Below are 6,000 nucleotides of genomic sequence, written 5' to 3'. Positions count from 1 at the left end.
ATCAAGTCAAATCAAAGGGATTTCATTGAAATAAGATTGAGCCAAGATTAGAAAGGTTTCATACAAAAATCAATCAAAATATTTCATACATCAATCTTCATAACTCCAAAAGATTTGAATCAAGCTTGTAACCGTAAATGAATCCTATATATATATACTCAACAATATTCAGAAAAGGGAGGACGAAAAAAACAAGGATTGGCACCCATACAACAAGGGTTTCCAAAGAGAGAAAAAGTTTCAAAACTACGGCAAACTCGAAATCCTTGTGGAAGCCAGTTTCAAACAATTTCAAGCACCTATTCTTGTTCCTGAGAAAAAATAGAGTAAGAACGTATCAATTTCTATGGCTAAAACACTCTAAATCGTGCCCAACATGAACACCGTGTACATGTTTTTTCTTGCAATTCAAATTCCTAATTATATGATACTTTGATTGAAACTAACATGACTAACGTCTTCCTGGGGACCTATAGATCAATTTAGAACGTTCGCATGGAGTTTATCATGGCTGAGACGTGATCTGCCATTGGTGGAGCTTCATCACGGAGAGGCTTTGGATCTCGCTTTCCAGCCATCCTCAAGATCTGAAAACTAATCCATTAAACTCGCAAAGTTGTTTATAGTTGATTTGGGTTTCTGTTTTGTTTGGATTCGTCGATTTTCGCAGGTTTTCAAGAAGGAGCTCGCCGGAAGGGATGACCGGAACTGTACAGTTCCGGTGGCTCTGTGTTATTGACTTGCGGATTCAGGCGTGGCAGGCTCCCATTGGTTCGTTTAAAAATCAAGAATTTTGAACTGCGCGCGCGAAGCCACGATTGGCCAGTCAACATGTGCAGACTCTCTCTCCCGTCGCGATTGGTTGGGACGACAAGCAATGGGCCCAGCTGACTTGTTCTTTTGACTTCCATCCACTAAATTTGTTTCTTTATTTATTTTGTTTGATGGGTATAATTAACAGTTAACATGTGCAGTAGGAAAGGTAAAGGAGACGCGTTGGTAACCGACAAGTCCCAGGTTCGATCCCCAGTGGTGCAATGTTATTTTTTTTCATAATAAGTTGATTGCAGATCCAGCGTGTATCACACACAGATGCCCACCATACGCCTTCAATCATAGCCCTCAGATCTCCCCGGTAATCACAATCAAAGGATCAGACGAGGTGTGCCCACCATAGACCCTCAGAGACTTGATACAGGGGATCATACGCCCAAGTTCTACAAAGTTTTTTTATACATTTATTAATATGAGTTGTTTTTTTGTTTTTCTTCAAACCTATTTAAAATCTTTTTATAAAAAATAAAAAATAATCTTTTCTTTTAATAACAACTAAAAATAATTAGTTAATATTTAATTTAGATCCATAATTTCAGTTTGGGGTTTTAATTTAGATTAACTAATTTAATTTAGGTTTAGTAATTTTAATTTAACTTTTAGATTTTAGGTTTTATTTTTATGTTTTAATTTTAAATGTTAGGTTTTATCACTAACCCTCAAACTTCAAAAAACATAGATAACCCTAGAAATTTTAGGTAGGTATTGTTCATTAACTGTAGACTAGGTTTCTGCCCCATTAGGGTTTCAACCTTCAAGGTTTAGGTTTGCCTTTGTAATTAAACATCGAATTTCTTCAAACACGCATTCTCTTCTCACCTCATACTCCTTTGATTGTCGCATGCCTTTTACTCATTTGTTTATTTTAATTTATTTAAATTAGTTGCCTTTATTTAATTTTTGCTTTTACTTAATTTATGCTTTTATTCAATTTTCGCTTTTATTTATGCCTTTATTTTATTTTATGCCTTTTATTTAATTATTTATTTTCCGCCATTTAAATTCTAGAAACTGTGTATAGGTCGCAATAAGTTTTCTTGTAATAGTTATAGGCTTTATTTTCTGCCTTTATTTCCCCTTCCCCGCAGGTGTTTATTGTAATAGCGTAGGACTTTTATTTTTCTGCCTTTAATTTCTGCATTTTTAAACTGCGTGGTTAGTAATTTTAGGGAGTGCACGAATATTAACTGAATATAGATCACTAATTTACAAGATAAATATCATCGAAGTTAACCACGTGATTGTGCACCCACACACCATTAGGGTAACCCCTCTTGTTGCCTGTTGCCTTATTATTTGTCGCCTCTAATTGTACTAAATAGTCAAGTCCGTCGATTCCGAGGATACCTAAAGCAAGGTTGCCTAAAGAGATTGAAAATCATCTTGTCCCTAGAAGTTGCCTCGGTAAAAGATGATTGTCCCAATTGCTAAGGTATCCTCGCATGATGCCTAAACAGAATGACTATTATATCCTTCCCTTAGACTACCTGCCCTCTTTATGGCAAGGGACAGTCTTGTGGCGAACGATAACTTCGATGACCCTTCCACATCCAATTGAAAGACTTCCTGCCCCCTCATGGTATGGATAGACCCTTTCACACGAAAGACTAAAAGAACATGAAAGACAAACTTAGGGTAGGTAGTTCTCAATTGCTTGCTCACATTCAAACTTTCAAATTACTTTTCACACTTCTCTTTTCAAATACTTCCAAAACAAGGCTACGCTTATTTACAAGCTAAAGTCCTTAACGAAGTTTTTATTATTCAAACAATTCAAACAAACAAGTGAGCTAAGCAATTAAGAGCCCATGGAAAACCATGGATGCAAAGGATGCCTTACACCTTCCCTTTGTATAACTTACCCCCCGAACTCAAAATCTTTCAAAGATCTTTCCTGTTCTTTTTGCCTTTCCTAAATTGGATAAAATAAAAGTCGGTGGCGACTCTTGCTACCCGCAACATTTTTAAAAAAGGTCCGTTCACCATATTACAAAACTGGTGACTTTGCTGGGGATGCTTTCGAATAAAAGAGGGGTTACCTTAAAGTTTAGGATCACTTAAATGTTTTCTATTGTTTGCTTTGCTTGCTTTATTTTTCAGGGCTGTTTTGGGAAATAAATGAAGGACGAATCCTACACCCGGATTCAAGTACACTTAAGATAGGAGCGGCATAGTCATGGAGACCTCCCTTGTGCATGCTTGGGATTGGTCAATATGAAGTCCGCGCTTGAGTTAGGCCTCCACTGGTTATTGTGTACCTCTTTTGCATGAGAGAGGTTTACGCATGTATCTTTGGGTGCGTCAGAGCTCAAGGACCTTTAGTCACCTTTAACCCATCTTAACTTTTAGGAACATAGTGGGAGGGCTATTCTTGGTGCATGCCAAGTTATGGTCGCGACCCGATACTACAGCTCAGATAGGTTTCTTCCTAAAGTATCATTGCGTGGTATGCATGTACCATGTTCGAGGGTGCTTTAGAAGGGGCTGACAATTCTGGGTCACTGGTAGAACCCGTTGCTGAAATCTCTCTATCCATAGAAGTACCTTTGGGAAGGGTAGTCACCTAGTCATACTTCATGCAAGTCTTTAAACTTAAGGACTCTTGTGTGACTTGTTTGTTATCTAACCCTTTGATTTCCTTGCAGGTTTTGCTTGTAGGACTTATTTGTCCCTACTATCTTACGCTTTACCTATTGTATTACATTCGCATAACATCATGACATCATGACATCATAACATAGCATGATTGACTAACCCTTTCAAGGATCCTAGGGACTTAGGGCGCACAATTTCAGGTGCTCTTATCAAGGACTGAATTCCTATTAATGGGCAAGAGGATTTATTTTCCTCTAGCCACATACCTTCCAATTCAAAGGCTCAGCACTTATCAAGGGGCAAGAGGATTTATTTTCTTCTAGCCATATGCGTTCAAATTCAGAGGTATCCCGAATCAGAGGCGATGACCCACTCGATATGGTAAGCTTGGTTCTTAAAGAAGGACACTTACAAATGAAAGCCAAGGTTCTTCAGACGAAGCTGCGACTGATTAAATTTCTAATGTCGTAAACTAAATTTCCTAACGATTCTTGAAAACATTGCATCTACATTCATAAACATTGCATAACAGGTTTCCGCAATAGGCTTCCCATTCTCTCTCGATGTTTATTTCAGCACAAATGGATCTCGAGCAATCAGTCGAAAATCTTCAGGCTCAGAATATCCGGTTCCAAGTTTTGATTCTGAACTTAGCCAAGGGGAAAGACGAGTTGAAAAACCTTGTTAACCCAGAAGAAAAAGGATCAGCATACGCAGCACAGTTTATTCCATGGCACATGCCGCTATCTCATGTTCTACAACAATGGCTCAATCGGAGCTTGATAACTCTATTGCCTCTGTATTCAGTTGCTGCCAATCCTGCTCCTGGGTACAAATACAATGCAAGATGTGCTTATCATTCGAACATTACTAGCCATGATACCGAAGATTGTGGACCATTGGAGCATGGGATTCAAGACTTAATTAACGACAAAATCATTGACTTCAACTCACCTGAGAAGCCTCATATGGCTAATGCTATGTACAACCAGAAAGGTCATAATGAACGCAACCTATCTGTTGAAGAAGTTCTACAACAACGAAGAAAACCAGACGTACCTAAGCGTCACTTCACCAAGATCAATATGTCGCTGGCTCAAGCATTACAACATCTGTTGAAGATCGAATTGAGTACTCTAAGGGACACTCCTAAGAATCCTAGCACCTCCGCTACTGGCTATCAACCCAATGCGAGATGCACATACCATTTCAACAGTCCTGGACATGACACTAACAATTGTTGAACATTGACGAATAAGAATCGAGATCTGATCGATGACGGGGAAATCAAGTTCAACCCTCCTGAAAACTCATGGGATAATCACTGCTCCTATGCTTAGTCATGACAAGACTGAATGACGTCTAGACGGACGAACTTTTGGATCATTAGATCTACTTTCATTTACAAGTTTCTTTTCTATTTGTTTAAACATTTGACTCATGATAGACATTATCTGTTTTAATAATCATCATCAGTGCATTGCATATGTTTGTCTTGAACAAATCATTTCGCTATCACTCATTTTAAATTGCGTCTTTACTTTGCATATGTTTTGTGATACTCGACTCCTGCTAAAGCTGTATGCCTTTTGAGGGAGGGTGACGAAAATGATACCGCAACCTCATACCGTATGCTTTTGAACTGACTATGTTGACGATGTATAGGCATTGTTTCAATTCCTAAACAATGGAGATATAAGGATGTTAATCCCTCGTCAACCCATTTGAGCCTAAGGAGTAGAAGTTTTCTTTCTTGTACAATTTAAAACCTTGATCATAACCTGGGGCAGGGTAGTTACTCAGTTAACTCAATTATCTTAGCTATTGTTTACACAAATAATGATGGGTTCCCGCAACCAGTAAGTCATGCAGTCAATATCCACCAAAAAGAAAAAAGTTGTTAAGTCAAAACCTATGAAGGAGACTTATCGAAAAGTCAAAACATCCCGCTGACTGTAATCACAAAATAAACAGTTCAGGAAAAAGTTAGGGATAACAAAAATCAAAGCCAAAAAAGAGGTCACTACAAATCCTCGACCAAAGCAAAAAGAATTACAAAGAAGGATGACTGACTTTCCGAATAAACTTCTGGTGCTTCAACCACCATCAAATATCAATGTTAATACTTCAAGCTTTGCTAAAGCTGAAACACAAAGTTAACTGAGCATAGGATCGAAGGACATCACGAAGATTGGGATGGGTATAAATAAAATTTTGAGCCTTTATCCTTTGTTTCTTAACCTGTGAACCAAGCCACGTTACAACCCTTGAAAGTCCTAACTGAAGCATGGTTAGTTCGAAAGCATACTGTCACCAAAAGGTATCCTGACTCCTTAAGGTTTACCAAAAATGCTGAGTTGATATTTCGTTTTACAAACATCACGTTTTTACAAATATCACGCTTTTACATCTCCTGTTTTAATGTTTTTCAAAAAATTCAAGACAGACGTATGCATTGCATCTCATGAATCCATTATTATACATATTCTGCTACATAATTTCAAATGTTAGCATCAGAAAGAATTTGCACAAGGGTACAACTAATGACTAAAAGTCATCCCGACAAACGAA

This window comes from Vicia villosa, unplaced genomic scaffold (assembly GCF_029867415.1).
Source record: "Vicia villosa cultivar HV-30 ecotype Madison, WI unplaced genomic scaffold, Vvil1.0 ctg.002147F_1_1, whole genome shotgun sequence".
Classification (NCBI taxonomy): Eukaryota; Viridiplantae; Streptophyta; class Magnoliopsida; order Fabales; family Fabaceae; genus Vicia; species Vicia villosa.
The sequence above is the reverse complement of the archived record's forward strand: the minus strand, read 5'-3'. Positions refer to the sequence as shown.